Genomic DNA, 26,916 nt, shown 5'->3' with positions numbered 1-26,916 from the left:
TAACTCAAGTTTGGAATAGCTGCAAATCATGAATGAATATTTACAGAAGTATACGTTGGTTGACTTTGATAAAAGTGCATACATACGCAGGTTAGATACATCTAAATAGTGTATACCAAATAAACTATGATGTTTGAAGTTACAGGTGGTTCTGGTTGATGATACAAAGTCTGAGTTCTAGTGACTGTTTACTGGTGTCAGTATTCTGCATATTTAGATTGGTTGAATGGTTTTAGCTTCAGTGTTGATGAAAGATCTAATCATAATGACTTATCTTTATGTGATCTGATGAACTAGATCTGGTTGCAACACACGTATTATCCTTGTATATGTAATGATCTGGGTATGTCTGAAGTCAGGAAATGCAGCGAAGTTATAAGTAAGTATTTGATGACATATACGTTGGTTTGATTTGGTGAAGTTGCATATACATGCTGGTTTGGCTCTTCCAAGCAGCGTATGCACTCTGATGCATGATTTTTGATGATACAGTTAGATCTGAACATTGTTGCAGAGTTCTGTGTTCTGCTTTGTGTTCTGGTGACTGCAGTTTGTTGACATGGTTTCAGTAATTCAAAGATTGATGATGCTAGTGTTGATTGATTGTGTGCTTCAATGATATTGATGGGTCCAGTATGAAAATTGGATGAAACGTGGCCTTCAGATTATGGTGTTGTGCTTCAGGAGTATCCAGCCTGAAAATTTATGAAACCTGGTACCTGGACAAAAAAAAAGATAAGGTTGTAGCCTTCTGTAGGCCAGTGCCTACGTACTGGTAAACATATTGGCCAGTACAAGAGCCAGGGGGTTGTAGCTCCCTTCCAGTAGTAGCTGGAAAACAAGTGAAGGTTGGAGCCTTCGGTAGGCCAGTGCCTACGTGCTAGTAAACAGATCGACTAGTACAAGAGCTAACGGGGTTGTAGCTCCCTTCCAGAAGAAGCTGGAGAACGAGAGGAGGTTGTAGCCTTCTGCAGGTAGAATTCTGCATACTGGTATAAGACTGCACTAGTACAGAAATATTGTAAAAGGAAGTTTCTTATAAAAGAAGATAGAGACAAATTGGAGCAGGTGGTTTTCACCCACATTGGGTTTCCACCTTACATCTCAGTGTTCATGTGTGTTGCTTATGTGTGATGATCTGTTCTATTACTTCTCCTGTTTACTGTTCATATGGTTAATAATGTTCTGATGCACTCATTAAGGATCAACTAACTAAATGATAATTTTACTGGATATACGCTTGTTGCATTACACATAGTTGTGTATACATGCGGTTTGCCTTAACTAAAATAGCGTATATGAATCTTAATATGGAAATGAAAAAGTTATATTGATTTAATAATATTGATTCACCCCCCTCTCTCAGTATTATTTCCAACAATTGGTATCGGAGCATGTCCTTTGGTAGAAGCTTGATCACTCGAAGGAGATCCGTAGAACAATGGGAAAGAAGCTTAAGAAGAAAGCACCTAAGAAGAAGAAGACATCTCAGAAGAGCTATGACAGTGGGAGAATCAATTGGGGAATATGTGGAAGAAGCACTTCAGATTCAGAATCACTTCAGAATGAAGATGAACAAGCAAAAGAACTATCAGGTATGAATTTGTTATCCTCTGGTGATACATTTATCCATCCATTTGAAGATGATGAAAGTGATAGCGAAACAACTGAATTTTCTCTTATGGGTAAGCAAGAAAGATATCAAATAGAGGTAGAATTTAAAAGGCTTATAGACAAAATTAGAGATCAACAAGATCTATTGAACAAAAGGGAATGTGCCTTCAAAGAAGAAGCTACCAAACTAAAAGCTCAACTAGAGGAAGGAAACAAGGTAAGGAAGTTATTCAAGGACAAGGAAGATCAATGTCAAAAGTTGCAGGATGAAGTGACATCATTAAGAAATGAAGTCAATGAAAGGAGCACAACAATCAAGAAACTCAGAGATAGATCCAGTTACTATGAAAGTCTTGAAGCTACGATCCTCTCACTAAAAGACGATCTTGAATAATCAAATAAATAGAATAAAGAACTACTCCAAGCTCTTGAAAAACAAGAAAACGAAGTTCTTGAACTAAGACATCAGTTGGAAGAAGGAAGAAAAGCTGAAGAAAACATGAAGAAGCAGTATCATGAAAAGGAGGAGCAACATTAGGTTGAAGTAAATATTCTAAAAGACAACTTAGAAGAAAAGGATAAGCTCTTACGATTTCAAGATAGTACTAAGATATTGGATGATATTCTTAGTAGTGAAAGGTCTCTTACTATCAAAATTGGCCTTGGTTTTTATGAATCTGTTGAAGATGAATCTAGCTCACAAGGAGAGGCAATGAACTCTAATGAGAAATATAAAATAATCAACAAGGAGATGAGAGGACAACCCCATCAACAGCCAAGGAAAGAAATTCTTCAAAGAAAATCTTTTACTCCTCTAGTGAATAATGTTGAATGTTATGTATGTCATAATCTTGGACATGTTGCAGCCAGATGTAGAAGAAGAATGGTTCAAGACCATCACATAGAAAGATCATCACGTTCCAGGTACTTTAAGGGATATTGTTTTTCTTGCAATATGTTTGGTCACAAAGCTGTTGATTGCTACAGAAGGAATATGAAACATATGAGATGTTATGCATGTAACAAGCTTGGACATATAGCTAAGGAATGCAGGAACAAAGTACGAGCACCATACCAAAAGGAGAAAACATCATCACACTTGAAGATATGGAAGAAGAAGGAAGTACAGTCAGAAAAATGTGGCACAGCACAATGTATAGATATAACAGACTCAGAGGGAGCTAAAAGTGTAAAACTTCAGTGTCCTAAATCTCATACGCAAGTTTCATAAAGGGAAGTCGCGTATATACGCGAGTTAGTTACTGCACAGTTGCGTATATGTTAGTTTGAGGAAAAGCAGTAGGGACAGGCTCAGGAAAAAGGGTCTGATATGATTCAGTCCATTATTTGCTCTGTTTGATAATGGTTACAATCTGCTGATGATGTGTGGAAATGTCTTGACACTTGTAAGATGTTTAAAAGTGTTTTGATCCTAAATTAATGATGATGATGCCTTGATACTTCTTGCTGATATATGCATGATCAGATCTGACAGTAAGCAAGATGGCACAGGTTCAGGGGGAGCATATGCTTTTAATAATGCATTGTTGGCATTATGGTTAGTAGTCCTTGGTGATGATGCTTATATGGCTAAATGATATATCTTGCTATGATATGGTTATGAGTTGTCCATGAAAAAATCTCATATGATTCTTGGGGTTACATAGTTGATGTTCAGATCAGATTTGTGGTTGATTCTCTAATGATGCATATATGGTGCTTACATGGTGATCTTCATAAGGATAAGGAGAAGTACAAATCTTGAATACACAACTTCATTACTTGATGATGAGTCACTCGTATGCTGCTGTCATCATATGCATAAAGATGATATAATACAGTTATGATGCAAGATTCCTATAGTTCCTGCCACTCATGTGGATGAGGATTGTTGCTGTTGATGATATCAAGATGTCTTGACAAATGATCTTGAGCTCAAGATACATAGTGCTGGATACATGAATGATTACTCAAAGTTGCATTGTTGGAGACATGATGATTATGAGTTCTTACCTATATGATGATAGGTTGATGCTGACATATGATTGATTAATGCAGATGAGGGATGTTCCCGAGTGATGATACATGGATGGTATATAAGATCATGCAGATCTTGATGATGATGAGATTACTATGGTGTTTTTAACATATGATATAATGTGAATGATTTTGTCATGGAAGGCTATGATTTTTGTCATGGACCAAGTGAGCTAGTTTAAAAGGTTAGTAATTTTTGGAAAAGAGGAAGGGGGTTCTTTTTTTTTTAGTCACTGAAGCTTTGGGGTGCATGCTTACTTGAAAAAACTCCTTTTTTCCTACAAAAAAAAAACCACAAAACTCAACACGGACATACAAAGAAAAAAAAACCTTACGGCTTGAAGTTAGCTTTAGCCGGAAACTAAATATTTTCCTCAATGTTTCTGATTTTCCGAGATTATACTAAGGCGCGGCGAAAAAGAGCATATGCATGAGAAAAATCCTTTTTTTTTTTTTGATTTGCCCAGATCGCATAGAGTTGCGGGGAAAAGAGCATATGCAAAAATGAAAGGTATAGGTCCAGATCTTAAAAATGACGTAGTTAGGGCTACCAGAAACCTTTTCACGTGAAATGAAAGGGGTTCCTCACTAGAACAGATGCTCCTAACACAATAGAGAAATCCTCTCGGCCTGAAAGTAGTCATAAATAGTAGATCTAGGAAACGACAATCGGATGTAGTTGTACCAGCTTCAGATTTGGATCACCAATGGATGTGGCCGTCAAATAGCTCTAATACCTTGTAGGAATTTATAGGGTAAGTTCCTCAGACAGAACACAAAAGGACACCGGTCACAAATAGATCAAAAACCAATACACCAATATTATTGACATGGTTAAAACCCTTAAAGAGGGAAACAGTCCACGACCTGAGCCAACGCGTTCACTTCAGGCAATTTATTAATAAAAGAATGAAAATTTACATAAGCTTCTCTCATGAACGGTTACCCTACAAATGACCCTCCATGCTCTTTAAATAGAGATCATGGACCAATCGGCTGTTAAGCCATGGATCAAGTGTCAGTAATACTAAGGAGAGTGAATCGTCAAATCATTTCATGTCTAGAACATATCATGACTATCGAATTGTAAGTTACAAATGTACATAGTAAAGAAACACACTTTACCTAACTCTACACTAGACCAAGTTATACTTAACTATTTCCTATGTGTCGGAATATCCTAACACCCTTCTAGTTCACCTGGTGAACTATTTTCTGTGTGTCGGAATATCCTAACACCCTTCTAGTTCACCTGGTGAAAGTTTGAAATCCAGTAACAAGGAGGCTAAGAAGAAGAAGAAGACGGATAAGTGAGAGGCCAACTGTGCAGTTGCTACTCCAAATGCACCTCTCATAGACAAATGCCCTGATCCTCCACAGAACGTCAGATTCCCTTGCAAGCTATGTAAGGGTGACCATCTCTTTCGAGACTATTCTAGCATTCCCAGAGTCTTAGAGGTATGGTCACAACATCTTGATTGACCATCCCCGTCGAGCTCTAGAGATCATGTCAATGCTACACCCTCGGTTAGCAATGGTGAGAAGAAAGGGAAGATTAGATTCCCCTGTAGGTTATGTGAAGGAGAAGATCTTCTTCACCTTTGTCCTCTTATGGATAAAGCTTCCAAGTTTTTGGAAAATGTTATAGCTCCTCGACCCAAACTTCTTGTTGGTTATCAGAGGCTTTCTTCTGATCCTCTCTCGGTTGGTAAAGAGATTGAATTAGATTCATCTCTTGCCCATCCTGCTCTTCCTGAGCGAGACTCTCTTGTGTCTGGTCCTGACCATCCATTGGTCAAAAAGAGTGTCAACTTGGCTCCGCCTTCAGCTGTTCAATCTGTTCTAGAAGAGAGTGGTGATCATACTTCTTATGTTCTTCTCGTCTCCTCTGATTCTCATGAATCGAAGAGTGACCCTCCCATCCCGGTTGTTTAGGAGAGTCCTTCTTCTATTCCTACAGAGCATGGGGGTAATCATATGATACCCCCACCAAATAGTTATGTCGTCTCTTTCGATTGGGGTCCATTGACCACTTTCTGCCTCCCATCTTATGTGCCTTTCCAGATCACAGTACAAACCTATAATATGGTAGTACCTAGCACTATATTAGATGAAGGTGGGTCTGTTAGCATCATGTCTTCTACTACTTGGCAAGCTTTGGGTTCCCCACAACTTGTGCATATCACCCAAGATCTGTTGGCTTTTAATGGAGGAACCAGTCAACCCTTAGGGATCCTTCCAAAGTTCCCTATTACTTTGGAAGGAAAGACCGTCTATATAGCTGTGATGGTAGTCCAAGGTCCCTTAGATTTCAATATTCTCCTTGGATGTGACTATGTTTATGTCATGGGAGCTCTTGTTTCTTCACTTTTCCGTGTGGTTTGTTTTCCACACGAAGGGAGAATAGTGACCATTGATCAATTGTCATTCATTAGTCCCCAGGTGCCTCCTATGCACCCATCGTCCCCTATTGGTTCTTGTTTGCAAGAAGTACCTTCCTTGCCATAGGTTAATTATGTGGCTACTCGTTCTGTCTCCGTAATTGCTGATGATCACACAGATGGTATTATACATTATGTACTGGGGGAATTGGAACCTGATCTGTCTTTGGTACCAAATGACATGTATTCCTCCTAGATCATGGTTCTTTTGTCTAGTGAAGACCTCTTGGGAGCCATGTTCTCGTATGTTCCATGAATAGATGGGTGAGGATAGATTGTTCCTATATCAACCTCGTTAAAAAATGAAATCGATTGTGAGCATAGTTCCTTGTCTTGTGTCAAGCTCATTAAAAAATGAAACAAGGTTCACGGAGCATGATTCCTAGTCTTGTGTCAAGCTCCTTAAAAAATGAAACAAGGAGTTATGAGCATAGTTCCTTGTCTTGTGTCAAGCTTGTTAAAAAATGAAACAAGGGTCTCGAGGATAGTTCTTTTATCATGTCAACCTCATTAAAAAATGAAGCAACTCCCTTTTCCAAATCGAGTCTTTGATTAAGATCTCGTAAAATCTAAGTCGAGTCTTTCCATGATCTTGAAAGTAAACCTTCATTCCATTCACCTAGTTGATTGAAATGAAGCTTGGGGGGCATGTAACTCGATTGAGTCATTATGATGAGGGCATGTAAACTTATAGCAAGCATAGTTTTTCATTTCAAGCTTGTGTAAACATGAAACCGAATCCAAGTAGAGTTCTCCATGGTTCAAGCTTGTGTAAAAATGAACCCATGCCCAATTTACATCTCGCGATTGCTATTTTTATCAACTAATTTATGCTAGATGAACCTTGGTTGTTTCATTCCATCGCCACCATATCTTTGGCCGATCATATGCTTTCACTTGGTTGTTTTTCCTTTCCTGAGGGACTGCAACGATGAGTGGTTTTATTAGCCAGCCTCTTGACCATTACATGTTTTGAGCAGTTCCATCATTGCCGGAACCAATTGCTACCCTTTATACCACTCATTCCTCCAGGACGAGTCACCTTTAAGCTCTTTTCTGACTCGTAAAAAATGAAAAGATCGCCGAGTATTTTTCCCTTTTTGACTCGTAAAAGAGAATAAAAATGGGGGGTCCGCTTTCAAGCTCTTTTCTGACTCTTTAAACACGAAAAGATTGCCGAGCTCTTGTCGTTTTGAACTCGTTAAAGGTTGCGAAACGTCGTTTACCCAGTATACGTTTACCCCTTTTTTGGGCTGGGATAAACTATTTACGAAAAAGGTACTCCTTGACTAAAATGGTCAAGCGGTTCTCTCAAGTATCGTTTTCTACCTTTTTGGGCTCGAGAGACACAAATGTACAAAAATGGACCATGTGGAGTTTTCTTTTCCATGTCTTTTTCAAACTCTCTAAACATGAAAAAGATATCGGATTCAGACTCGTTAAAATTTTAAATGGCATCAGATTCGTCACCATGACGAACATGAGCTTCTCCTTCCTAGGGCTCGTTAAACTTACTAGGTCGGATTCGTCCGAAGGATGAACTTACAGTGCAAGCATATGTTATCCCCTTCAAGATTGCAATTAAAAATAATTGGGGTACTCGCCAGAAATGGTGGGGGAAAAATTGGAAATTTTATTGATTGTGTCGGCAGCTCACTCTTGAACATGACACTTTCTGCTTCGTGTCGGGTTTGGACATCCTCCTATCATTGACCTTCCTGGGTTGGGCCATTCAGTTTTTCCTTCCATTTGATCTCTTTCACGTCATCATGACCACTGATCCTATGGATCCAAAAGCTGCCAAACTCCGAGTCATGTCGCCGATATGTTCAAGAGTTGTCCTTCTACAGTTACACTTATCTCTGATTCTCTGTATCATCCCACAATCATTTTGCATCCCTTTGTCTTGTGTCGATGATGTGGGGTACATCATGGCCCTCCTTCAACATGGTCACTTCTTATCAACTTCAGCTCATTATCCAGGATGTTGACCAAGGGACTCCTTTCCAGTACCTTAGAGCTTGCATGCCCTAATGGCAAGTTCTTCGCACTCGACAACAAGTTCACATCATTGGCTTTTGATCAGGTGATTTCACGGGTGTTCGAATTCAGTTCCTTTATTCACATTCCGTGAATTGTGCTGATAGTACCTTGAGGACCATTGTCATTATTGGTGGTTTCTCTCGCGCTTGTTAATAGTTTACATCATTGACTAGTAATCAAGCGATTTTCTAGCATGTTCGATGTCAACACATATATTCACATGTTAGAATTTGTACTTTGATCGAGTCGTGTTGGAGCGCAAGACCCTAGACTCAGATTACAAAAGTCCAGGTTGCAAGGTGATGTGACATGATTACAAAAGTCCAGGTTACAAGGTGATGTGACTCAGATTACAAAAGTCCAGGTTGCAAGGTGAGGTGATGTCTCTTATAGATGGATGACTGTGACCATACCTTGGTTTCGATACTATCCTCTCTATCAGATGGTTGCTCCCATACCTGGATCCATTTACATGATCATTCTATGGATGGTTGCATCCATACCATGATTCATGTATCATTTGATAGAGATTTCAGTTATGTATATGTATCTGTACTTGCTTGCAGGTTCCCCAAAGGTAGACTCCGGTTCCCCGCACTGATTCATAAAGCATTTCACCCCTCACTCTAGTTCGACCTTCACGCTTTATGGGGAATCTATTACACAACATCTTGTCACTGTCCCTATACTCCCCATTCCTTGATCCTGGAGGACCTCTACAGTGACCCTTATATTCTTTCCCATCATGAATAAAATCCCATTATGTTCCTCTTCATGAGAAGATCAATTCCCCTTTACATAATTTCCCAAGAATCTTCTGTTTTTCCTAGTTTAGAAGAGTGGTGCTAATGAGCAGTGTCCTACCCATGTCGATATGCAGGGATTAAAACTGTCCCTAGCACCGATCAGAGCAACTAAGCAGTTTTTCGGTCACGCCAGTCCTGTTTTGGAAGGTTTTTATAAATAGAGCCGAAGCTTCCAGCTTTAGAAGCTTTGTAACAGAAGTCTGGTAGATGGTTAGGCCAGATGGAGTTGAAGAGTTTAGTTTGAGCTCCTTTCCCCTATTAGGATGGAACTACCTCAAAAGATAAGACCTTCTCCCATGAGAAGAGGAGCCATCTCTCCTATATAAACCTCCATTTTTCCCAAGCACAAAATAGTGTTTAGTGATATTGTGTGTGTGTGCTAGTTCTAATTATACTTTTGTTGAAGTTTTGAGCTTTAAGTATCCAAGTTATAGGCTTCTAGTTGTGTGAGGGAGAAATGTGAATTTGGTTTAGTGTGAAGACTAAAGGGAAGAGCCTTGAGATTGCTATTGTTGAGGCCATCATGGAATGATGACGGAAGAGCGTGGGAACTCAGATTTGTCAAGGGAGAATAGCAACGTCAAGACAACAGTTGTAACCTCTTCTTGATTTAATATAATGCAACTATCGATTGATTTCCTACATAATATGTCATATTACATGTTTATGTCTTAATGCTTCTTAACTTGTTAAGTAGGTTGAATTACAATTTGTTTATTATCACGGTTGTTGTTTGCTGTTGTTTACTTGTTTTAGGTGTTCGAAGAAGGAAATGGGAAATAGCTGTAGTGAGAAAGAAAGGTCATAACCAAACAGGGTAAGCATACTAAGAAGTAGGCCCTCTTAATTGGTTCTAACCTAAGGAAATCTTCCATACAATGTATCATTTGTGGCTAGACCCATTATCGGGCTAGAGGAATTGTTTGTGTCCGGACTCATAATTTTACTTCACCACACTTGTGTAATTCCCTGGCTACATTCCAGAGAGATATAATCAGCATTTTTGATGATTTGATAAATGAAGGAATTGAGTTGTATATGGATGACTTTACTCCATATGGGGATGACCTCGACCAAGCATTGCAAACATTAGAAATTTTTTTAGAACGATGCATTTCTACCAGGTTATGTTTAAGCAATGTCAAGTGTCACATGATGATGACCGAGGACGTAATATTGGGGCATTATATCTCTACAGCAGGGATACAGGTAGATCCAACAAGAATTCAAGTAATTCTTTTACTACCTACTCCCTACACTCAGACAGATGTACGTAGCTTCTTGGGATATGCAGGCTATTATTGTAGGTTTATTAAAAACTTTTCACAGATCGCTACGCCTTTATATGATTTAACTGGAAATGTTGATTTCAAATGGTCTAACAAATGTGACACAACTTTTACAGGTCTAAAGAAACTAGTCTCAATAGCACTAGTATTACGTGGACCAAACTGGGAGCTTCCTTTTCACATATCCATGGATGCATCAGATGTAGCTATAGGCACTGTCCTTGGCCAGGAGGAGGACAGTAAACCTTATGCTATATATTATAATAGAAAAAATCTCACTTATGCAGAACTTAATTATATAGTAATAGAAAAATAATTCTTAGCTGTTATTTATGCAATAAACAAGTTTAGACATTATATAACTAGCTACCAATTCTTTCTGTATACTGATCACTCTGCCATTCGGTATCTGACTAATAAAGCTATCACAAATGGTCGAGTGAGACGGTGACTATTGCTTTTGTAGGAGTTTGACATTACTATCAAGGATCGTCCAGGGAAGGAAAACCTAGTTGTTGATTTTCTATCTCGAATTCCAAAGGTGAATGATCCACTTGTAGTAGATGACCAATTTCCAAATGAACATCTATTTGTCGTATCTTTCAAGACGCCATGGTACATAGATGTGGAAAATTATCTGGCAGTAGGGAAGCTACCGAGGCATTTGATGACAAGAGAGAGGAAACAGATCGTTCAACATAGTCCCCGATTCTCTTGGATAGGTAGATATATTTTTCACACAGGGACCGACATGTGTATTCTAAAAGGTTTCCATGACGAGCCCTGCGGGGGACACTTCGCAAATCATAGGACATGGCATAATGTATTACCAATGGGCTATTATTGGCCCACTATTTTTAAGGATGCTAAGAAATATGTCCAGGCATGTGATAGCTACCAAAGGATGGGCAGGCCTGGCCAATCTGATGAAATGCCTCTACAACCCCAATTAGTCATAGAACCCTCCGAGAGATGGGTATTGGAATTTGTTGGCCCATTCCATATGCCATCCAATCAGAAGGCTTACATACTAGTTACCATGGATTATGTGAGGAAATGGGTGGAAACAATAGATTTACCAAGAGCCACGGAGGAAGCTGTGATTAACTTCGTTTTTGGGCTATTTCTGCAGTATGGTTTACCGTGAGAAGTGATCACAGATGGGGGAGGGTAATTCATAGGGTACAAGATTACTGCCACTCTCAGAAACCATCATATTACACACAGGATCACTTCCCTATATCACCCACAGGCGAACGAGATGGTAGAAAGCACCAATAAAGTCATTGAAGGGATTTTAACCATGACAGTATCAACACACTGATGAGACTAGACTACTAGACTTCTAGAGGCCTTGTGGGCCTATCACACAACTTAGAGGAATACTATTGGATACTCTCCATAATAGCTCGTGTTCAGCAAAGAACCTATTTTTCCTATCGAATTCGAAATAAAGACTCTAAGAACAGAGCAGGAAGTGGGGTTGGATCTAACAGAAGCCCAAACCAAGCGACTCTAGTAGATCAATGAACTAGATGAGGCTCGACTGCTTGCTTTGCAATGGACTACAATTATTCAACAAAAAAGGGAAAAATGGCATGATAGCCTTATCAAGAAGTAAATGTTTCAAAAAAGGGATTGGGCACTCCTTTATGACTCCAGATTCCAAGATTTTTTGGGTAAATTGCAAATAGGATGGCTCAACCCTTATGAGGTTCAAGAAGTGCATAACTGTTGGAAACTTAATCCTCTATGGCTTGGTGTAGAATGTGAACAACCATGAGAGTCCAAGAGACCTTGGGATGTGGAACCCAATAGTCACATGAATGTACTATAAATGTATATAATTGTCAATAATAAATGTAATCTCATGTTTATCCTTCCTATTTTGTCTCTGCCATGTGTGTGTTTAACATGGTATCAGAGCGGGCGATCTCGTGCCCTGCTCACATTTGAGCCACTATTTTTCGTGGCCATTCTCTGTGTGCTTGTTTCCAGACCTTGGCGTTATCAAGACTCTAAGAAATCTGCACCTATCAGAAATCAAGACCTAAATTTGGGTCTTTGCACTTCTAAATCCTAATATATACATTGGCTATTGTTAGATCTCATCATTGGCTGAGTTGGGCGACGCAAAGGAGATGTTTTCAGAGCAGAGGATGATCTTGATGACGATGAAAATGAAGGAGTAGATTTACCACGCTTTCAGATTTGCTTGGTGCCACTGAATTTGCCATCTCTGGTAGCGTGAAATGAGGCTACTGTGCATGGATGCGGGATACTTCCACTCAAACGCTTCAAGTACAGTAGGTATTTCTGCAAATGGCTTGAAACTTTCTCTCGTGGAAGTCCTGGAACATTCATGATTTCTAGAATCCTCTTCGGAGCTGCGTATGATTTGATCAAACAGCCATGGAATTCATAAATTTGAATAAAATACATTTAACATTTATTGCATCTTGTTTCGTCCTTTGATTCTTGGTCAGAAATGGGAGATTCCACCCACAAATTCTTGTTTAGAATTTTTCTTGCTTCAACAAAATAATAACTGTCAATTAAAGATTCCAGTGAAGAAATTGCAGATGCAACTCCGCTCTCCACTATACCACTATACCGTAATACATCCTCTGGTGGTTATTACACCGCCTCCTCCTCACTCCAGTTTTACAGTCTATCAACAACGGTATCGTTGCAGTTACGGTATCATAACACCAGTCGTAACTCCATACGTTGCTGATACCACCAGTCATTAAACCACTATCCAGTACACTTCCACACCATTGCAGCGTTACATATTCCACCGTGGAGTTGGCGCCATTTGCTCCTCTGCTCGACTCTGAATGAGGCAAAATTGAGGCAAAGGAATAACTGCTTGGGACAGAAAACAAGACAAAGAAATTTGTGTGTTAGTTTTAGATGAGAGTTTCCCTATATTCACAAGCATTTATCTATATTTCCCAACACATGTTAGTTGCTCCAAGTGTGTTAGATTGAATTTCTTGGTAAAATGAAAGATGGAACTTGCTAATGTATAGGTCTAAAGATAAAATATTCTGGCTTTGAGGATGACAATGTGCTTCCTTGAAGCACACTTTCAAGTGGTGGAGGCAAAGGGATCTCCTACATCAAGGTTATCCACTATCATAGACGTGTGATATGGTAGTTCATTTGAATTGAAAAGGAGCATCTTTGACACTGAATCTATATTTGATGGAATTTATCATTAGAGAGATACTCATGGCTTGTTTTTGAAGAAAAAAACAAAAAAGTTCCAGAGTTCCATCTTCATTACATTCTTGACCAAGTCCTCCGTTCGACGACAAGGTTACCAAAGGAAAGTCAGTGTGAACTCCTCCAAATTTATCACCAAAAACTGCATGAAAATCTTATACATCAGAGGAAATTGAAGGATATCTTGAACTAGATTCACACTCTTTGTGCCTAAAATAGCATCAACTTGGACCTTGGCAGTATCGATTCTACTGGAAAAAAAACCCTCGAGGCACTGGTACTTAGTTATAACCTTGTGTGAAATAGTGTCGAAAATTTTATCTGCGGTGTCTTGTAGGACGAATAAGGTGTTGCACAGTTGACCATATTTAGGAGGAGGAGCTGATGCCACCGCTGAGTAGTAGGACCCATGTGGATTCCTCCTCCAAACTTCAAATATGCGAAGCATTTTAACAACTCGCTCTGTCAACTTATGCCTATTGGATGATCTGTTTGTGGGTGTCGACTCCAAACAAATCGAGTGCATAAGTTAGATTTTAATCATAACTAGACATGAAAGCATACAAAATTGGTACATTGGTATGCAAATCAAGTGGATAGAGATACAATCTGATACATACCCATTGCAGAATTATGGTTTGGGTTTAAGCATACAAGAAAGGCTGACCTGCTACCTCCGTCGATGATAAAGAAAATGAATATTGAAGAATACACTAAAGGTTGATGAGTTGAAGCTTGAAGTCATCCCATTTGATTCAAAAGAAATAGGTTTTGGTTTGCTTATTCAAACAACACCTAGCTATCTACTCGGGCTCCACGACATTTTTGCACCATTGAAGTTGTTAGATCTTTAGCTTTAACAGTGAGATCGTGATTGTTAGACATAAAATACTCGTTGAAATTTGAAGAAATTGAAGAGAAAACAGAACCTAGGTAGATGACAGTGATGTGGATGGTGTATTTTATTCACATGAGAGCTTGGATGTACTTTTAAAATTTGTTGAATATTACCAGCGACCAGAAAGAAGTATAGCTTCAACGATTTCCCTATTATAATTAGGCACATTTAATTTTGAAAAATATTGCATAAGTGGTCATTTATTGACTTGAATTTTTTGAATAATGACAAAAATTCATGGATTATTGGAGTTATTAGGAACTCTAATTGTGTCCACCAATGACAACGCAATTGAAATCAACAAAACCACTCTTGTTGATATTCAAACTTGTCTGCAGCATACACAGGAAAAGGTAGAATTTTTGGAACTTGAATCCCAACTTCAGCAAGAAGAATTACAGTAGTGGAGTCAACATTCTGAACCTATTTCTATTCAAAACATTGAAATAGACTCCCATAAGAAACAAATTGATTCAGATCCCGTACCCAATGAAGCATCACAATTACATGCAAATGCAAAAATTCAATCTGCACTTCTCAAGCCCATCATCAGACCTTGGGAAGAGCTTGTCCATAACAAGCACATAACAGGTCTTGGATATGATAAGGAGGTTTCCTTTCATATTCCAGAATACTCAAAGCCCATTCAGTTTAAGAGTGTTTGATTTCTTCATGACTGTTCACCTTCAGCTGTTCCAGATTCTACTCCTCTTCCACAGCAACAACAAACGATTGTGAAATGCCAACACTGTGACCGAGTTGGCCATATGAAAGATCATTGTTTTGATCTTCATCCATGTGAGCACTATCATAAAACCACCCATTATTCACACAGATGCTTTAGAAACAAGTCTATTGCAAGAACAAAGATTCATCTTGGATGGATCGTTCTTGGCAATGGGCATCAACAACCAAGAAGATATTTTAGTCATATGTCCGAACTTGTTCTAGAGTATTGAACAATCTTGCAGTTGAGTTTTCTCTATCATCTCACCTTGTATCTGATAGGGGGGAAATGATGGTAATCTACAAGCTTCAAAGCCACATCAAGCGAGCCTAAGCCACAACCTGCCATACTAGATTCAGAGTTGTAGCCAGAGACAAAGATGCCCCTGAGCATGCCTTCAGTCAGTGATACCTCTTCAAAGAATTGGGGACACTTCCTCTAGTAGAAGACTTCAGCTTATTTTGAGTTTCGGAAGAGTTCTAGGAATTGCATTAAGCATTCCAGAGTTGTTGGTCATCCTTAAACCATCACAGGATGAGACCTCCCTTTTCAGGTTGAGGTTCTCCCTTTTATGCGGGGTGAGACCTCCCTTTCATGGTTGAAGGTTTCCATCTTCAAAACATTAGGAGCACTTCCTCTAGCAGAAGACCTAAGCTTCATGCCAGACTTGGAAGGTTTCTGGGAGCTGCACTAAGCGTTCAAGTGTTTACGTGAAGATAATCATAAACACATGTTAAGTATGTCAATACTTAAGTTAATTTGATTAAGTACAGAAGTAAGAGTAATTACAGAGGCACATAAGTGCCTTAACTACCTAGTTAGGGTACACGAAGGATGGTCGCAAACCTTCGTAGAGGTCTAGAGGATGACTAAGAGAGGTATATTGATAAGCCCTAAAAGTCTTATCAATCTACGTGAAGGCAGAGTTGAAGGTATTAAAGTGACATCACTACCATCTCAGGGTGCAGAAACTTGGTTCTTGCATCCCCCTATACTGCTTGGGGTGAGACTTCAGTCCGCACTCCACAGATTGATGTCAAAAGGGCCAATAGTGTAGGGATTTACTTGGCTGACTGATGCTGAACCTGAATCAGGGCCCATCAAGCCAACAAGTAGTCCCCCTCCAAAGGAAATATCAATATAGAGTCTTGATGACTTGGAGGACAACTTTTGGAGTTTCCATAACTAATAGTTGCTAAACTAGTAGAGCTTATAAAATTTATTTTAGAAGCACCATTATTCCCACCAAATTTAGTGATCGGAAAGCCCAACTTTAGACCTTTTGGGAGATCCTTTACAAAGTATGTTGCTAGCATTATATATTCAGGGATATTTCTATCAAGGGAGCCCCAATATATGGTTGGTGGCCTGCTCAACTAAAATCTTATCAAGTGAGCTAAATAATGTTGCACTACCACAATTTATATATGTATTTTGTTGTGTTCCTGCATAAGTCTGGATTAGTGGTATCAGAGCAGTTTTCTCTTTCTTTGTTTTTCTTTACATGACCCCAACGAGGTTAGGGTATAAGGAATTAGGGCTCGAACTGCTTGAACCTTTGCAATACCATCCTCACAAACCCCAATGGCCTCCCATGGTGGAAGAAAATAAAGACGAGGGAGAAAGAGATCCCTTCAAAATATTGCTCGAAGAAGCCCTCGAGAGACAAAGGAATGCGATGATGGACAACCTTTCCCAAATCCTTCGGCGGATACCCACAGGTGACACATCTCCATCCGACACCCACCCTGGAGGCACCACTCCCTTCAAGGTACAAGGTAACTTTGATATTCCCATATTTGAAGGCCATATAGATGCAGACATCGTAGATAGATGGTTAAATCTATTGGAAGGGAATTTTCGGTTCATGATTTTTCCAGTAGGGAAAAGATTAATTTTGCACTCCATAAAGCTGCCACCGACGTCAAGGGTTGGTGGGAAGCCTACGGTGATAAAAAGGATGAGAGGGAACCCTCATTTTTTTCATCTGGCCCCACTTGGAAATATTTCTGAGACGCTGTCAAGGAGCAGTATCACCCTGTCGGGAGCTATGAAGATAAGTACATAAAGCGGACCACACTACGGCAGGGAAGGGACCAAGACGTGCCAGAGTTCACAAATATTTTTCATACCCTTTGCATGAAGTTGAGTATCAAGGATTCTGAGCGGCATCTGGTACTCAAGTACCACAGTTGCCTACACAATTACATCTAAGATGAGATGGAGTTCCTATAAATCTCCTCGCTCGGTGTCCCCTACTGATACACTGTCAAGATCGAGCAGAAGTTTAAACAAAAGAAGCGAGAATTTGGATCTCAAAATGTGAAGCAAGGGAAAGGTGCCGCCAAACCACAAAACAAAGGACAAATCCAAGGTGGGGTGACCAAGGTCAACGTGTCTAAGCCGCAAGCAAATAAAAACACCACGAAGACAAAGAAGGACATAGGAAAATGGTGTGAGTTCCATAAGAGCCCTGCTCACAACACAAGTGAATGTCGAGCCAAGCAGTTGTTGGTGCCTGAGATGAAAGCTTTCAAATCATGTGCATGTTCCAACTCTGAGCTTGAACCTGACAAAGGGAATGACAAAAGGAAGTAGATTTTTGATGTAGAGCCTAGTTCCATTGTTGCCACCACCAAGATCTAGAAGATTGAGCTCAAAGATCCAGAGCAGGGGGAGCGTCTCTTCCACTCACAGATGTAGGTGAAGGGTTCGCCACTGCTATTCATTTTCAACAGTGGGAACCAAAAGAACATCATTTTAGCAGAAGTCGTTAAGCGGTTGGGCCTACTAACCACACCACACCTGCAACTGCTATCAGGTGGCTTCACCAAGGACGAGATCTCTATGTCAGCAAGTAATGTCGCCTTCCCTACAACATCAAGCCCTTCACGAATGAGGTATTATGTTATGTTTCACCTCTTGAAGTTTGTGATGTATTATTAGGTCAACCATACTTGTCGAAACGTTGTGTTGTATATGAGTCAAGGCCTCACACTGTTATTATTTATTTGGGTAATAAGTTTTACAGGATACCGAAGGTAGCCCCATCTACTTCCATCTCTTTAATCTCCACTAAGAACTGCAGAAAGATCATCTCCCAAACTAGGAAAAAAAAATCTTTCTGATTTTCTCTAAAAATAAGGGGAAGATCGTGGCCACATCCATGGTCCCCAAGAAGGGTTCCTCCATGCAGCAAAAGCAGATGGATAAGTTCTTAGAAGAATACAAGGACATCTTCTCCTTGTCCGTTTTAACCCAGTACAGAACTTACCTGCATACGAATTCTAAAAATAGAAAAATAAACAATGGCAAGAACATAAAACACATATACACAAAGATTTTCGCTTGGATCCAAAAACCGGGGCTACCATATTGATTTTTCATTGTATTCCTTTCAATGTTACAATACATATATATATACATGGCGAAGCATCCATAAACCCTAATCCATTAACCCTAGATTAGAACATAACTATAGTTCCCTTGACCGGATCTACAAAATGCAATGGGAAGAAAACCATCATGCCCCAAACCATGTGTGAAAACCAACACAAAACCATGTGTAGGTCCACCCAGCTAATATAGGTTCCAAAAAATAAAATTTGTGGGCACTGCCCCGAGCCCCATAGAGGGGGGCTACCGCTCCACTCAAACCCCCCAACAAGGGGGGCTGCCGCACCCCCTATGACCCCCCTGATGTATCTGACACAACGAAGGGGGCCCTAGCCGCCGCCCCCCTCTGAACCCCTAACTTGGCACATGGGGCTAGTCATTGAAAGAATATAACACATACCCAACACTCCTCACCCACAAGGGTACCCTTGCACTGTCATATCAAGCATTCGATTGATTTGACTCCTGGAGCATCTCTACCCAATAGGCCACTATATTGTCGCTCCATTCTGGAAATTGAAAAGATCAAGTGGAAAATCCAAGAGTTGCTCGTTTTTGGTGCACTAAGATGTCTTTTTACAGGAAATCTTAATTCCTACATTAATTGTCAACCCAAGGTAAGTCTTTTTATCTCAAAGGTGTTAGCACAATATATGTAGGGAATTCAGAGTTTATCTAATGGTAAATTGTTGTAATCACTAATAACTATCTCTTCAACTCAATCCACACATTTCTGAAAGAAAGAACTATGAAAGAACTCTTAACACACTTTGCAATTTTGTTTAACTTATTCTGAAATCAAATGAATCTTAATGCAAATGCAAATAATCACACTCAGAAATTTTCAAATAGAATTAAGACTAACTCACTCCATCCAGAAAGAGAACTACAATAACTAAACAACAATGATAATCTATAGTAAACCCGAATTGAACAGTAAATCTCAATTGAACGACAAATCCTAATTGAACGAAAATCTCAACTGAAAGGCAAATGACAATTGAACAAGCAGCGAGCATATAATGATAAATTATCTCTAAACAACAAATGATTTATATAAGAAAATTATGGAAATTGACTAATGCCATCTCTAAGATCTATGATAACATAACTCAGAATGAACAGCAATCTACTACTATAACCAATCCAATCAAAGCATTACTCATATATATCACATAGCTAGGTTTGAATCTAAATGAACAACAATATGAATCGGAATCGTCAATATTCACAAATAAGCGAAATGATATTAACTTAACATTAACAATCAATAACGACTAAATAGAAAATATTATAACACAAGAAAGCAGTAGAACTTCTCTTGACTTGGCCCAGAGTCGCCATAAGTCTCCACTAGGAAATACTCATAATATAAGTACAGATCAAACATAGTCTTTCTTCATTAAAATAAGCAACACGGTTACAAAATCACAGAGGTAACAATATTATATGTCTCAAAAGAATAATTACAAGTTATGAAATTTTGCACACTGTGCATTTTTGCCTTTCGGCCTTATATATTACATTTAGAAAATAAATAGATAAAAGTGAATCCTTAGGATCAGGGGATCCTGAGGATTTCGCTATACATAATCTGATCTTGTCATGAAATAACATCAGTCTGCCTGGTCTCTCGCTGCCTTTCCTACCTTAGACGCTGTCTTTTTTCCTTTTACGGCCCGATGCTGCTCTGTCAATTGAACAACTATTGTTCAATCCACATCTTCTGCATATAAAGATAGAAAAAAGTCAGTTTCTCGTGCTAGATTTATCTAATTTGTTACCAAGTTCTTTTACCCAACTTTAGTTGTTATTTCCTTTACTTTGATCCATAAACAAAGATAATCATGTGATGATAAATGTTGAATAAAGCTATTTATGAAGAGAAAACATACCTTTTTCCTGACCCAACATACTCCCCAGCTTACCTTGTTGCATGTCCTCATGAAAGTAAATAGTTGATGTGTAGCTGAGTTAGGGAATAAGCAGGATATACCTCCTCCTTATAATTTGTGAAGCCATTTTTCTTCTTTAGTATAGAAAAAGCCTGGGTAAAGTCTTGATACTTCATGGTGTAGTCACAATGATACTTCTCTGGAGGATACCATATGATTGGAGTCTTATACTAACATCCTATCCATTCAGGCCCCATGGTTAAGACCATGTTACTGTACTTGTAGAAACGAGAGGAGGCAGCTTTAAAGTTTTGGTATCCAAATGGTTCTCGATTTCTAATAGTAATGTTGGAGACTTCCCACCTTTGTCTGGTTGCAGACAAGGCTTCCTCAATCTCTTAGAAGTACTCCTTTCCAGCTTGTACAATATCCATGTTAAATGGCCCCAGTTGGCCTACAACACGATCCCTCCTGTTTCATGAATTGCTTGTGTCTAGCTGAGAGATGTAGGGGTTTGGTTGGTTCCCCTCTCACCCATAGGTCGATTCCTTCTTCATGCTTCCTAAAAGTATTGTGAGCCTTGGCCCACTTGAGTTGATTAGTGGCAAAATAGAGGAATGCCTATAGTTGTACATCCCATATAAAGGGGCCAAGATTGTTGTCTCTATCATCTTCTAGAATGAAATTGTGCATATAAAGTTCACGGAGGAGGCGATGTACCTACTTGTTGTGTTTTCTAAATCACTTGACAAAATCTGGGATAGTCTTGATTTCCATAGACTTCCTAGCCTTAACATCTTTGACTTTCAGCAGGAGGTATCTCTCTAGGAGGAATAAGGAATAATTTGTAGTGGGGGCTCTGCATGACAAGGTATCTGAATAAAGAGAGTAGATTGTTTCCAACTGCTCTTTATCCTTTTGTAATTTTTCCCATGTTCTTTCAACCTTCTTCTACCTAGACTTGTACTGAGCAAAGGTCTCATCTTCAGTTACAGTTAGTGCCTCAAATTTCTTCCTCAACTCTTGATGCTCATGCAAGGACACTACCTTTTTTTTGTGCTGAGTTAATTCCTGTTGAACCTTCAGTAGTTCATTCTGCAGTTTGCTAATAAATCCCTCCCTTAATAGGGGGATATAAGCAGGTGTCTCCTCTATTTGGGTTTCTCGATCCTCGGTCTCCATGGGATCAGTCTGAACAGCGGCTTCAGCTGCCTCTTGAATCATGCAATGACCAATTTGAATTTCCTCTTCGGCATCTGTTTGAGCAACAATATCCACGGTAGGGTAGTATGTTTGAGTCTCCTGTGAGAAAACACAAGGGTCTTCAGTCTGCATTTCAGTGTCTTTCTTAAGACATGGCTCTGTCTGACCAAAAGATCCTTAGTTTTGATTTCAGCATCCTTTCTAGAACAATGTTCTGTCTGTGTGCCTATGTTCTCTTTTTCTACTTTTAAATTCCTGGCTCTAATGGCTTCTTTTAACCACTACCTTAGCTGCCCAATTATTCACTTTTGTTTCATATACTTCTTAAGAATTTTTCTGAGCGTGTCCTTGTAGGACTTCTTTGTTCTGGGACTTCCAACCGGTGGTGGATTAACTGCATTGTCCTCTGGTTCCTGTACATGTGGTATTGTGTCAGCATCAGGGATGGTTCCAACCGGAACTATATCTCCCAATGGAGCTTCACCTTCTAGCTCCTCCTTTTCATGGATTTATTTTTTAGGAGACCCCAATACAATGGTGTCTCCTAAACAATTGTCATTCTCCTGGCTTTCTTCTGGGTAGGCCTCGTCCTCAGGGGACTTAGAAAAAATAGTATTGCCTGGTTGATTTACATCTCCCACGGTTTCATCTGTAGGATTTTCTTCAGCTGGGGGGTCCACTGGACTAGTGTCTACTGTCTAATTTTCTTCTCTACTGACTTCCTCTTCATGTACCTCAACTTCAAGGGTTTTTTCCATAGAAGGGATTGGTTCCCTCTGTTCCTCCATGGAATCAGTGAATGGCAGGGTTTGCTCATGACTAGGGCTGTCAGCAGGGGCAGACTAGTTGGAGCTACAATTCTGTTCTTCAACATTCCCGGATTGTTCTCTACCCTCGCCAAATATTCCCATTTTTTCCAATACCCTAGCCACTTCCTCCTCATGGTCTTGCAAAGGGGAATTTTTCGAAGTTGCAGGTGGTGCACAGGATGGTCTAGCCTCATCTGTTTGAATTGGGATACTGATGAGTGATAGTATTGCAGCAAGGATGCTGCAACTCCTAGGCTACCAGCTTTACTTATCAACCTAGGGTTCGTACAAACTTGGAGGTGACAGTGTTGTATGCACAAGTAAAAGTGATGGTTTTGCCTGTTGTCACTATTCAGCTGGCGAGAGACCACTGGGGTTCCAAGCTAGACTTCTATAGATTCAGAAGAAGCTTGATTCTTTGATGGAAGAAGGGAAAATCTACTCTAAGAGAGTTACTCTACTACAGTAATGGAAAAGGCCAACATGTAATGTTAAACCACACCATACCCTAATTAACCATTTAAGAAGCTATGCTAAGTAGAATTGCTAAATCAACAATAAACAAATGCTACTATCTAAGTTGCAGAAGTAAAAAGCATCAAACCATACTAATGTGCAAGCAAAGAAACTAAACTAAATATGTTTTCACTTTTTTGGTTTTTTAAGGCAAAATCAAGTATGCAAACTAATTGTTCTTGTGGATGTGGCAAGTGGATGGAAGGTGTTTGAGGATGGCTAGAAGGTTTATGAAGTGGTTGGATGGTGTGGAGGGGTCCTAGGAGGCTTTTTGTGACTTCCTATAGGTTTCCCATCAATTCGGCCTCAAAACAGGCCGTTTCAGGAAAACCTACAAGATGTACTAGAAACCTACAGGATGATCCTGTAGGAATTACAGGAAACCTACAGGATATAGCCAAGAGCTAATTGTGAGGTGTTGGAAATCTTAGGAAAGGTGTGTGATGGGTGGAATGGAGTGTTAGAAGGTCTATGAGCACTCAGGAGTCAATATCCTAGATAAGATATGGCTAGATTCGCTCAATGTGTTTAGGAGAATTTCACTGAAAAATGATGAAAAACTAGTGAGGGTGGTGGTGAAACAAGGGATGGATAAGGTGGACGAAGTGGAAGGTGGCTGCTAGTTATGAAGTCTTGGTCTCCTCCTAAAGTACCTAGTCTACATAAAACATGTGTGTCTTCCAAAAAGAACCATGCAACAAGATACATTTTCATAAATTAGAAAAGCATGAATCAACTACCTATATTATGCATGAAGAAAGTTTTTGAAGGGAATGAAAGCAGGAGTGAGATCTTATTATAGAAATGCAAATGGAAAAAGATGACAATGAAATCTGCCTTGCAACACTAATCAACAACTGAATTAAAGACAACAAACTCCAAATCTCATAAAAGAACTAGAAATCTATTTTTTTGGGGCTGCTGAAGGGCCCCTTCCTCAAGTCATGGTCCCAAAGGGAGGAAGTGAGGCCGAGACACTTGCTAAAAACCTTGTAGTGATCCTTTTTCTCCTTGCTAACCTGCTACTTGAAAGAAGGCACAAATGGAAGAAAACTATCACACAACCAATCTAATCTACACTACTTGTAATGGAAATGCATCTACTAAGAAAATTAACAATTAAGCTATGAATCTACACTAAGCATACATGTACAATAAAGAGGAGCCTTGGATGCTAGGGTTGGGCCCTAACCCAAGAGCTTCAGCCCTCTGAGTTAACTCAGTGTTGGCTCAAAACAAAACTCATTCTTATTACCAAAACAACAGATTACATCAAAAGAACTATCACAAGTCTTGCAGCTCGAAAATAGAGTAGAGTTTTACAATCAAAATCTGAATCCTACTGAGGTCCTAGGCCTCTCTACTTATACATCTAAAGTCTCCAACGACTTCCTTAAAATTAGGGAGGCTCGCTCCCAAACTTGAGATAAACTGGTGCTTTGTCTTTCACTTGCTCGGCTGCCTTCTAGTCCTCATGATTTGGTTGTTTGCACTTCGAGCTGATGGAGGAATATTTGAATGGAGGGGTAGTAAATGAGGAGGATTTACCTCCTATAATCCCTCTCCCTTGTCCCATTCGAGTTTTGACCTTGGTCTTTGCCAAAATTCCTTGATTTTCTCCTTTAATCCTGCATTAAATGCACATTAGACCACAAAGCAAAATATCCAACTCTAACTCATCTCATAAACAAAATATAATCAAAATTATGCAATAAGTTATGAGAATAGTTGGTTTGACTAAGCTAGGAGGTGAATTAAGGCCCATATAATTACCCAATGATGAGGCTCATCATCACCCCCCTACTGAAAGTGTTGCTCATCCTCTGAGCAACTTAGTCAATATCCATATCCTTCATGGCTCTGGTAGCCTCTCTAACATCCCATGCCTTTGTTTTGCTCTCCTCTTCTTGTTCATAGAAGTGTGGTTTCTTTTCTACCTCTTCCCACTACCTCTTTTATTCTACTTCTTTTCTCCCTTCTAACATCCCTAAGAGTAGTGGTGGACTGAGTTTTAGGCCTATCCAATTTACCTTCAACCTTTGCATAGATTGCTTATACATAGGTGTCCTATTGAGTTCCTCTCTCAACCTTTGAGGGGAGTGATATTCTCTTATCTTTAAGTTGTATGGAAGTGTTTTCCATCTCCTCAGGAAAGCATGTATACTATCATCTCCTAGCAACCTAAACATATCCTCAAAATGTGAAATTTCTTTCTCTTGGGCAGCAAGATATCTAGGTGCCGACTAAGGGTCATTTGCAATCAAATTATGGGTATTGATGAGGGCCATGGGATTTGATTGTTCAGATCTGATCAAAAGAGGTTTAGTTTTCTCTCTTAACAATATCCTTTTCATCTCTGCAGTCCTTGACTCCTCATGGTTCATCCATGATGCCAAAGCCATTAATTGTAGATCTCCTAGCTTGGCATTAGGGTCCCATACATTCATGTCTATTAGGACCATGTTGTGTAAATAAAACTCAACCATTTTGGCCCTATCCTCTAGTGTACTTTGATCACAAAGATCAATAAACTGCTTGTAGTCCTGAAATGGAATGGTTCCCCTCTATGCTAGTGTCTTAATCTGAAACTGCAGCCATTGTTCTTTGAGGTAGAGAGCATAGGATTTAGCTGGTATCCTACACTGGATTGCCTCCAAGGAGAGGTTGGCCATACATGCTAATTGGTTCTCTCTTTCCTGTAGTTGTCCCCTCAGCCATGCATTTTCTGTCTCTAATTGATTTCTCATTATAGCTTCTCTGCCCCTTAAGCTACTTCACTCTCTGCCCATTTCTTTGAGTTTCTCCTCCATGTGCCCAATGTCTTCTACCTTTTTTGATTTGGTGATCTACATCCATTGATGAGTTCTGGCCCTCTCCTTCTCAAGCTCGAAGAATAGTGGAATGGAAAATTTTTGAGGTATGACCCTGCCTCCTTCAATAAACCAGTAATAGGAGTCTAGGTTAGGTTGGGGGTTGGGTTATTTTGTCTTTGGGTCCTCCTCTTTAGCTTCTTGCTTCTCCCTTACCTTCCTTTCCAATTTTTGTGCCTCCTATAGATTCAACAGAGTATCATGTAGGACTATTTTTGCTTCCTGTAGATTTTGTTGTGGATCTTGTAGGATTGCCTTACCCTTTGAGGAAGTTCATCTAGTAGTAGGCCTCCTTACATAGGTGATAGGGGACTTAGGGTAAGGCATTTTGTCTTTTTGTGTAGGGGAATCTTCAATCTGAATAGGAATGTTGGTTGATGTTTGTGGCTTCCCCTATATTATTCTTGTGTTCTTTCTTGTCTTGAAATATAGTGGGGTCTGCCTCTGCCTTTTTCCTTTTTATTTGATTGGGATGCTGAGAGCAGTGAGGGAAGCTGCTGCCTCTCTCTCAATGGCCTCTGGAGACACCCTAGGTGACTCCTCCTTGTGCTCTATCCCCTCTGTTATATTTCCTTCTTCCTCTCTGTCTTTCATGTTTTCTTCTTCTTGTAGATCTTCATCATCTCTATCAGTTTCCTCCTTAATTTCCTCCTTGGTTTCTTCATCATCCTCCTTCTCTTCTCCCTCTTCTTCTTCATCTTCATCATGTTCCTCTATGTTAGCTCCTTCTTCATCCATCTCATCCTCTCTCCTTCTATATCTTCCTCTTCCTATTTTACTTCCTCTTCACTAATAGTAGGACTAACATCATAAATGAGAGCCTTGATATCATCCTCTGTTGGCATGTCTCTGAAAATTGACCATGTTATATGGGTTTTGAGGTTTTGGAGGGCATCTTCAATGAGGATCCTAATCAACCCATGGTGAGATCATTTTTGGGAATTCCCTCCTTCACTTTGATGCTTGAGTCTATGAGTGATTGAAGCAAGAAATATGGTATGCTGAGCCTTTGGTGAGGGGGTGTTTCTGCTCCAAATCTTAATTCTTCAAGGATCTTGAAATGATAGCCATAGACAACACTATATCTACCCTCACGTGAGATGCATTTGATTAGTTGGTAGCCTACCTCACTCCATGGTTA

The sequence above is a fragment of the Pinus tabuliformis genome, chromosome 1_1, assembly GCF_031772625.1.
Source record: "Pinus tabuliformis cultivar Carrire ecotype Pingquan chromosome 1_1, CPIR1, whole genome shotgun sequence".
Classification (NCBI taxonomy): domain Eukaryota; kingdom Viridiplantae; phylum Streptophyta; class Pinopsida; order Pinales; family Pinaceae; genus Pinus; species Pinus tabuliformis.
Note: the sequence above shows the minus strand (reverse complement) of the source record.